This window comes from Bos indicus, chromosome 11, assembly GCF_029378745.1.
Source record: "Bos indicus isolate NIAB-ARS_2022 breed Sahiwal x Tharparkar chromosome 11, NIAB-ARS_B.indTharparkar_mat_pri_1.0, whole genome shotgun sequence".
In the NCBI taxonomy this organism is placed as follows: Eukaryota; Metazoa; Chordata; class Mammalia; order Artiodactyla; family Bovidae; genus Bos; species Bos indicus.
The window spans coordinates 62,382,264-62,392,668 of NC_091770.1; positions in this window are offsets into that span (position 1 = coordinate 62,382,264).

The following is a 10,405-nucleotide window of genomic DNA, read 5'->3' on the forward strand; positions in this document are numbered from 1 at the left end:
CTAACCCTAACCCAAGGGGCACAACACAAACTATCGAGGAAATTAATCAAAAGCTCAGAATTTCAGTTGATCAAAACCAAGTATGGAAGGAGAGTAGAAGTTGAATCAAGTAGAAAATGTCTCAAGCGAAGCCTGTGAATGAGGTAGTGGAGCTGGGTCTTTATTGGATGTTACCTCTATGGTATAGGAGCACCTTACCTGCTTATAAACCCAGACAAGGCAAACACACTTGATCTTTGAATGTCCCTATGTTTTGTTCCCTCCCTCATATTTCCTGTCCGTTGGTCCCTGTTTGTCTTGCCATGTATTCCAGAGTTCAGGTAAAAGTCCACAGAGGAGTCATCTGGAGTCATCTGGAGGAGCTCTTAGTGCAAGTATAATGTTGACACCATGCTGGCCATACTGTCATCCAGAGGCACGATGCAGGGACTGGAGAATAAGTTGCTAATAGCTGCCCCCAGAATCGAGGCTTAGTTAGGGAATACCACATCTCTCAGCTCTCTGCCTTTGTGTTCAGGTACTCATTGGTGCTGGATGAACTGAGAAGTTGCTGCTTGGGAGTGTCTGTGTTGAGGAGTGGGAACCCCGGGTCTCACCAGGAAATGTGAACAGGAGAGGCAGATGTCAGCACCAGGTTGGTGGTAGGCAGAGTCTGTCTGGGGCTAGAGATAAGAAAATAACCCAGGAGGCCAGAATCTGGGTGAGCTGAGAACTGGTAGGGAAAAGAAGTAGGAGAGGGGGCATACAGAGTGGTGCAGGACCAAGGCTGAAGGTTAGGGCTCCATGTGTCCAGTTACCTGTGCTGATGGCTACAGAGGGGTTGGGCTTAATGGGATAAAGGTTCTTTTCCAGGCCCTGCCCCAAAACTCCAAGAGACCAACGTTTTTCCTTTTCAGTGATAGTAAATAATGAATAATTATTTATTATAATGATAATTAAGTATAAGATAATTAGCAACCATATTTTTTATAATCATACGTAATAAATGTTTAATATTTACTTTCAGATACCATTCTGAGGCTGTGATAACCTCTTATGAGGCAGAACTCACCAAAATCTAGTGAACAAATCCAGAAGACAGGTTGTGGTGGTTTAGTCATTAAGTCATATCCAACTCTTGCAACTCCATGGACTGTAGCCCACCAGCTCCTCTGTCCATGGGGTTTCCCAGTCAAGAATACTGGAGTGGGTTGCCATTTCTTTCTCAAGAGGATCTTCATGACCAAGGGATTGAACCCACGTTTCCTGCATTGCAGGCAGATTCTTTAACAACTGATCCACCAGGGAAGTTCCTAGAAGAGAGGGGCTTTTAAATAATGGCATTTTAAGCAGAGCTTTGGGAGAAGGCAATGGCACCCCACTCCAGTACTCTTGCCTGGAAAATTCCATGGATGGAGGAGCCTGGAAGGCTGCAGTCCATGGGGTTGCTGAGGGTCTGATATGACTGAGCGACTTCACTTTCACTTTTCACTTTCATGCATTGGAGAAGGAAATGGCAACCCACTCCAGTGTTCTTGCCTGGAGAATCCCAGGGACAGGGGAGCCTAGTGGGCTGCCATCTATGGGGTCGCACAGAGTCAGACACGACTGAAGTGACTTAGCAGCAGCAGCAGCAGCAGCAAGCAGTGCTTTGAGTTGAGCCTGCTCTTCTCAACCTCATCTTGGAATAAGAAGAGAGCAATGGGTTGTCATAGCAAATTTGGTGTCCGCTTACCCCTTTTTAATCTGGCCCTTGACTAGAGGGTGTGGCATCATGGAGCTGAGAGGGAGGACAAGGCCTAAAGGAGAGAAGGGAAGGGATGGTTTGGGGCAAGAGGACCCCTTCTGTCTGTCCTCTCATAAAACCCATTGTCCTGGCAGAGTGTTGCCAAAGCATAGAGATCAATGATTAAAATGCAAATCAGAAACACTGCATGGGCAGATGGTGGGAACGAGAGGATTTGTCCTTAGAGTCAGGTACAGTGTCCGCCCACCTTCGTGAACATCAGGACCTTTGAAGATCACTTTCTGTACTCAGAGTCTTAGCTGCTTCAAAGTGGAAAAGAAAATTCAATAAGATTTTTAACTAATTTCTATGCCTCTTTGGCAGCTGTCATATTATACATAGTAAATATCTGGGGTAAACCAAGCAGTCACATGGAAAATGATTTTTCACACCTCTATTTTGGAATTATGTGCAAAGTTTGCTGCATCCCTCATGCTGAATATCACATAGTTAAATTGATAATTACCCCAGTTGAACATGATGATCTGAAATTAAATTATCAGTCATTGTTCTGTTGCTTAAAAATATTTGCTTTCTCAACTCATGGACAAGATCTGTAATAAAGGTGGCTGGCTTACAAGTTGATATTTACCACTGACATGCAAGGTTCTAAAAAAATGATTAACAGGCTAAAAAAGAAAAGTGAACAATTTGAGAATATACTAGGTTCTCTGTTACAAAAAAGCAAAACAAACCTTTTATGAAAGGTTCAGTTTCTAATAGAAAGGTGAAAACTGAAAGGGCTTTTGCTTCCTCAGCAATTGAACGCTGGAACTCAGCAGTCCTCTGGCATATATTAGCTATGCTTAAAATTCCCCCTTTGTGCTAAAAAGGAAGTATTGGGAATTCCCTGGAAGTCCACTAATTAGGACTTGGTACTTTCGCTGCAAGGGCCCGGCCTTCTATCCCTGGTCAGGGAACTAAAATCCTGCAAGCCTCACGGTGCAGCGTGGCCAAAAAACACAAACAAAAACAAATAAAATTACTCTCTATCCTGTCCCCCTTTATTTTTGATTCCTTACCACTGTCCCCTCCTTCTTCCTATCTAGTTATCACTGTTTCCTTTCTCCTTATTTATAACTTTCAAGTCTTGCCTCTTTTCTTTCTTCCCTATCTCCTTCTTCCTCGTCTCCCTCTTCAAGGCAATGCTGCACGGTGGTCATTAAAAGCATGGGCTTTGGGAGCAGACTAAGGCTTCCAAATCCAGCTCCACCAGACACTGAGGGGCTTTGGGTAAGCTGCTTTATTTTGCCATGTCGCTACAACCTTGTATCAGTCAAGGTTCATTTAGGGAAGTAGAACCACTAATGTGGGAGGCACCGAGGAAGTGAAGGTCTGAAAGGGGGAGTTGAAAGGTCAGAGGGTCTGAATGGGTCTCCAAGTAGAGAGCTGATGGAGAAATCTATGAGGAACTATTGCCTCGAAAGGTTTGCATTCAAACGTCTGGTGATGTTGAGTTTGACCAGGAAGGCCAGAGGTCCCTGCAGGATGTAGAGTGGAGAAGAGTGGATAGCTGGAACCCACTGGTACTTCTATGTCTTCCCGTTGTTGCATCCAACCAAGATGACCTTCAGAATAATGGCTACTGCTTCATTCTGCCTTTCAAATCTCAGGAAAATTCCACTTTTGGCCAAATCAAACCCAAAATCACATAGAGAAGAGGATTCTGGGGAACTTAGGTCTAGTTGGACCGGGTTCTTTTTTTTTTTTTTTTTTTTAGTACAAACCACCAGGTGAATCATTTTCAAAATGCAGTTATTAAGAGTTCATAACTCACGGAGATGTGAAAAGTAAATGGGACTTGAAACATGTAAAGAAAGTGCTTATCACAGCATCTAATACACTGTAAGAACCCCACCAAATGTTAATTGTCATTTCTTCTTTGTTTTCAATCCTTTTTCTCTTATGTTTCATGCTTCTACCTAAGCACTATGACCAAATTTCTTTGTCATTAACATTCCACCATCAGTGTTTAGGATAATCAGTAAATGATGTGGCAAGTGTAACAACAAAATAGATACTATTTATTGAGTACTAACTATGTGACCTTTTTATGCATCAACAGGCATGATGCTAATAACAACCCTACAATCCAGCTGCCATCATCATTTGATGAGGAAATGATGAGGACATTGAAGTAGAGAGATTATTACTTGCCCCAAATAGCACATGATTTAGACACAGTACCAGTTGAGAGCCGAGTCATGGAAGCCCATTTTAAATACTCTGTTTTCGTTAAGGGTGAGAGTACCACCTTCAGGAAGAGGTACTTTCTAAAGGTGTTTAGAAATACAGCAACTTCAAAACTAACAATTGGCCTCAGAACTCCTTTCTTGTTGTTATTGTTTCACACAAAATTTGGACAGATTTTAAATCTGCTCTCCATGGTTTGGACTATAAAGCTAGTGCTCAGAAAGAACTTGGTATTTGGCCATGTTAGGCAAAGCAGCCTGAATCAAGCCAACAAGTGTTGAGGTGTTTGGGGAGGGAACTGGAGGAAAGCTGGAGAAAGGTTAAAGTTAGTTTATAATTAGATGTAATTTTGCAACCTAAAACTCGAAAAACTTGCTCCAAAAGGACTGCCTTGCCTTCTTAAAGCATGGCCTTGTGACTTTTACTGGAATGCAAAGTTTGTCAAGTTATTCCAGCCAGTAACTCTCTCCCCAACCTGCCCCAAACCCAATCTGCCCCCTAAAGCAGAAACTCTAAATTTGCAACCCCATGGATTATACTCAGTGGGCTTCTGGAGTTTATTAAAATTTTTTTTTCAAAAATTCAAATATTTTTGGGTAGAGCTTATCACAGTTCCCACTCATCTCTATTTTCTGTCATACAGCCTTATTTACTTCACTCATCAATGTTACATGCCTTGACTTACAAGGCATTTGAGTTCCCAAAACTTATAATGGTCTCTAGAAGCACAGATTTCAAAGGGATTGTCTGGTTTCGGATTTCCACACAGAAATCAGCAGAGATGAGGCACATGGACCTTCCCAATTCTATTTTTCTACTCATTTGGTCCCTCACCACCCAACATATTCCTTAAAGTTCTTCATGGATGAACTTGTTGTGCAACATTCTGACAACCCCTAGGTTTACCTTTTAAGAAGCAAGGTCTGAATTGCTCAAGAGCCAAGTGGAGAAATCATACATTTGTAACTTTGCCAAGTGTGACATGCATTTCGCAAAAGAAAAACCTCAAAATATAAGGGCTAACTACTGAAAGAGTGAAGCAGAAAATCTAAGCATGTTCCTAAGTAGACACAGGCGCGATCCATTCCTGCAAATACACTTGAAAAAGGGTTACTGGTGTATTTTCTTAGTTTGTTGGGCTTGAAGTTTTAAAGTGTGCTGTTAAGGAAATACTTGATTTCCCATGGTTTGGGACACCTGTGACCTGAAAACTTGAAGGTACTAGAATATGGTAAATGATAATGTTTCAGCTATATTGACAAGCATGTTTGGCATTGAGGTGGCTACCTGTCAAAAACAGTGCTGGTATTCATCACTTCTATTAACAGTCTCTGAAACTTAGGATGTGAAAATGATGGTTTGGTAAAATGTATTTGGTTCAAAAGCTGGTTTGGACATTTTATGATACAGATTGACAAGTATGTGATATGTAACTTAAAACATGTGGGTGCAGTTAAGGTAACCATAGTATTTACTGAATAGAGTCTTTTGTGTTTTTATAGAGATGTGGATACAAATAGGATGAAATAGAGTCTAGTTTGCTAAAAGAAGACCCAGAACTTTGCTTTTTATTACAAGAGACAAGCCTCCTAGGGACTTGCATCTGCAAATGTCTCCTGGTATCTTTGGTTTCCTGGTTTGTACACCTGAATCTGAGCACCTTATCATCTTTACCATTCTCTTTAAAGGAGAGAAGTAAAAATCTGTGTCTCTATTTTTAAAAATTAAAGTTTTATATATGTGAACATAGATATTTTCTTGGTAGATTAATGGAACTCAATAGAAGAACCTTCACTTCTCTGATCTGTGTCCTAGAAGGCATTTAAATGAGGCTGAACATCTAAGGGCCTAGGATGTAGAACACTTGAATTTTTATTCTAGATTATAATACTACTCGGCTGTGGGTGTGACTGGGCACCTGCTTTCAATACAATGTGACCAGTGGATTGAGTGCCTGCTAAGTCACTTCAGTCATGTCCAACTCTTTTCTACCCTATGGACTGTAGCCAGCCAGGTTTCTCGGTCCATGGGATTATCAAGGCAAGAGTACTCAATGGGTTGCCATTTCCTCCTCCAGGGCATCTTCCTGACCCAGGGATCAAACTCGCGTCTCCTGCATTGCAGGAGGATTCTTTACTGCTGAGCCACCAGGGATGCCCTAACCAGTGGGTTAGACAGTTCCTAAAGCTTCCTCATGGGACTTTCCTGGTGGCTCAGTGGTCAAGAATCCTCTTGCAATGAAGGTGATGTGGCTTCAATCCCTGGATGGGGAAGATCTCCTGGAGAAAGAAATGGCAACCCACTCCAGTATTCTTGCTTGGGAAATCCCCATGGACAGAGAAGACTGGTGGGCTACATACAGACTATGGGGTTGCAAAAAGAGTTGGACATAACTTAGTCACTAAACAGCAAACTTAACTAGCCACATGTGTTTAGTGGCTATTATATTGGACAGTGCTGTTCCAAAGTGTTACAGATAAAGCCTCTTTGAGCAATATCTTTAGTTCACACATCTATTCATGTACACATTTTATGTATTTTTACATTCATTAATTCAACAAATATTCTTTGAGCACCTTCTTTGTTTCAGGCACTGAAAATATGATGAGCACCTTCATTGGGCTTATATTGTCTCATGGAATAGATGAAAACCAATCAAACAATCACACAGCTGGTGGGAATTAGGAGAATGCGATGGTTGTAAGATTATCCCATGTGGCTGATTTCTGTGAGGAAATCCAGGCTTTTCAACCTCTTTAAAGTCTTCTGATTTCTCTCAAGGGAGTGACCTCTGACCTGGGATCTGAAAACTGCTTGGCCCTTTGAAAGGGATAGATTTTATCAGTTGACACTACAGAGATCAAGCAGGGTTGGTAGAAACAAATTTAGATAATTATCAGACTGACCATTCATGTAAACAAAATCACTGTTGCTCTTTAGAAAGAAGAAGAATATCAGGAGCCTGGTGGCTTAGAATTATTAAAACTGTCAAAACCAAAAGTAGAACAGTTGATCATGGGGTATCCAGGGAGTTTCCAAGTCATTCTGTCTTATAGTATATAAAGGCACAGACCCTCTTAAGTGCTTCATTCTCTTTTATTGAAATAAGTTGTAGAATACACACACACAAGCACACCTGGGTATAATTAAGAAGTAAGATGTTAGATAAATTACTTTTCCTTAAAGAAATATTTTGATGTTCTTGGAAACCTATACCTCTACTGAATACTAGCTAAGTTTCTGATATAGACAAACTATGTCTCACGAAACAGCACTGATCTCTTCCATATAAATGTTTCCTAGTGCCCTAGAATGGTCATCTGTGAAGGTTCAGGAAATAAAATGATCCAAAGGAGCACAAACAGTCATCAGAATCTAGTTTGCATGTTAGAATTCCAATCTCCTTGGAAGTTCTAGCTGGTAATCTAAATTAACTATGAAATGATATATGATAATTTGAAAATAATTATGTACTCTTAAATGAGACGCCACTAAAGAACAGCAGCACAACATTAAAGTAGCATGTGACACTCTCTAATTTTACCTGCTGTCATTTTAATTTGGGGTTCAGAGTCAGGGTGGCAATGCCTCTTCAAAACATTCTGACCTTGGTAAAAAAAAAAAAAATCCAGGCAGAATATCTAAGAGAAAAATAGTCTATCATCCTCCAAAGAGGGCATCAAACACTTTCCCCTGTGCGGTGTTTCACGAATCTGGTTTTGTGGAATGCTGCCAGATGACTGAACTCTATTCCCACAGCACCTCCCTCCAGCCCCCTTCCCCCACTTTTCCTGGTATCCCTGACAGCATCTGAATTAGGCTAGCACCATGCTTAGAGCAAAATTACACTGTGCTTAGCTAACGGAAATCACTTCAGAACACACCTATGGACCATTCTGGGGTGTGTGCTGGTTAGAACCACTAGGAACTCTAGGGTCCATGTAGCACCAAATGCTTTTCTCTCACCTACAAATGTTGACCTGTAAGCCAACAGGTAAGATCTCCATGAGTGATGGGAAAATGCTCCAAAATTCATGTCCACGGATACCCTGAAGCCTCTGAACTTGACTGTGCAGAGTTCAAGTTTCTATCAAACCCACACTGATTGTTTTCATCAAGATACACACTCACGCCCTCTCCAGAGGTAGGCGTTGCTACTAGGGGATCCCTACGTTGTTATTACCCTACATCCAGTCTTTCTAGTCTGCAGTTTCACGTGAAACAATTCTTGTGGAGGGGGCTTCTGTGTGTGGAGGGGCTTCTGTCTATGGAGGGGAGGCAGGAAAGAGTGGTGGTTTGGGGAGGAGAATTCTATTCATTTCACTCTGTGTGTGTGTGTGTGTGTGTGTGTGTGTGTGTGTGTTCCATCGCTCAGTTATGTCTGACTCTTTGCAGGCCCATGGACTGTAGGCTCCTCTGCCCATGGAATTTTCCAGGCAAGAATATTGGAGTGGGGTGCCATTTCCTAATCCAAAGGATTTTCCCAACCCAGGGATTGAACCCATATCTCTTATGTCTCCTTCTCTTTTTTTGAGAAGAGTTGATTCTTTATCACCGTGCCACCTTCCCTAGTGGTCACTATTGCCTCTCTGTCCAATCACTCTTTTAGGCCTAAACCATTATATAATACATTTTGTAGCCTTTTGCATGTAGGTTACAACATAAGCAAATGATCTCCTGGAATACTTTAACTTTCTATAATAGAAAACTTCAAACTTTTTATAATAGAAGATTTTAAATGTATCCAACAGTGAGGCACACTTGTACAATAAAGCTCCATATACTCCCATCACTCAGCTTCTACATGACCAACTTGTGGCCAGTCGTATTTCATCTACACCCTTATACACCTACCACCTGTATTATTTTGAAGCAAGTTTGTGAATAGTTTGCACTTGGATGGAGCAGTTAATAGAGGAGGTCACATTCCCTCTATAGGTGGCTTTGATTCTTTTCTTCCCAGCAGGAAGAAGCAGTGATCCTTGAAACTCCCTAGCAGTTTATGTCTACCTTTCTTTTGGCACTAATCAATCACTTCTTATCTGGAATTATAGATCTTTTGGCACATCTTATCTTTCCTATTGAACCTTCAGGTCCTCGAGGGCAGGACTTAGGTTCAATTCATCCAGAGTTCAATAAATCCTTATTGAATGAAATAAGAAATGTACAAAGATGGGCTACAGTGACTGAAATCCAAATTCAGATCAAGATAGATACACATCCAGCACTGGGAATTAAAGAAACAGACACCAGTTCACCTCAAATTTGCTTCTTCTATTTATAAATCTTAAGTAGAGATGTTGAGTTTCTTCCACATGCCAATACAATCTTTTTTAAAATTTGTTTATTTTTTACGTGAAGGATAATTGCTTTACAGAATTTTGTTGTTAGGGAAAATGTGTCTGTCTTGAATTGAATGGTGACAGATTTAAATATGGTGAAAGATGTATTTGTCATTTATGATATGTAAGATAGAAGTGGTTTAATGTAGCTATGCATTATATAACACAAACTTGAAAATGGCGATCCATATTTTGCATGAAATAACAAAAGAAATTTAGAAAGGATAATTTTCTTCCACCAAGAAAGAAGATGGACTTTGGAGCTGGGTAGACTTGATTGCAAGGCCCTGCCTTCTGCAAGGTACTTAATGTCTCCAACCCTTACCTTCCTAATTTTATAAGTGTGGAAGGATTTTTTTTCTTGTTTCACATGATCATAAAGGATTAAATAAGAAAGCATATATGAAATCTCCAGCACCACATGTTACACGGTCAGTGTTCCTATATGTTGATGATAATATTAGCACCCACTTAAGAGTTTACTATGTGCTGGCCATGGGTCAAGCAGGATACAGGTACTATGCTAATTCATCTTCACAGGAACTTTGAGGAGAGTTGATATTTCCATTTTCTTGATGAGAAAACTGAGATCTAGAAAATTAAGTAACTTGCTCAAGATCACATTACTAATAAGAGGTAGAGCTGGGGTTTGGAGATTAAACCTGGGTCTCTTTGACACTGAAGAGTAATTCTTTGTAATTATTGCACTGCCTGGCTTTCTTTCATCAGAATCTCTTTGAGACTTTGAATAGAAAAGGGCCTTTCTTAAAACTTGAAGGAAAACATCTTTTCTTTCAATCACTTACGGCTGTTGTAATCATATATAACTGAGAAATAGGCAGCTTTGAATAACTGGGCATTTTTGAAAGTGGGAGACAATAATGGAAGGATGAACATTTGAAGATCACACTCACTTTTATTTTAAACACTTGTAAGAATAGTGTTCAAATAGAAAATTAATATGTTTGTTCAAGGGATGTATATAATACACAGAGACATTTTTGTAACACTAATTCTTGTGATGTAGCAGAAAAGCATACCTAAAAGCACAACTTCAGTAAGGCACCAACAGAAATAGCAACATCAAAAATGTATAAAATCTGGA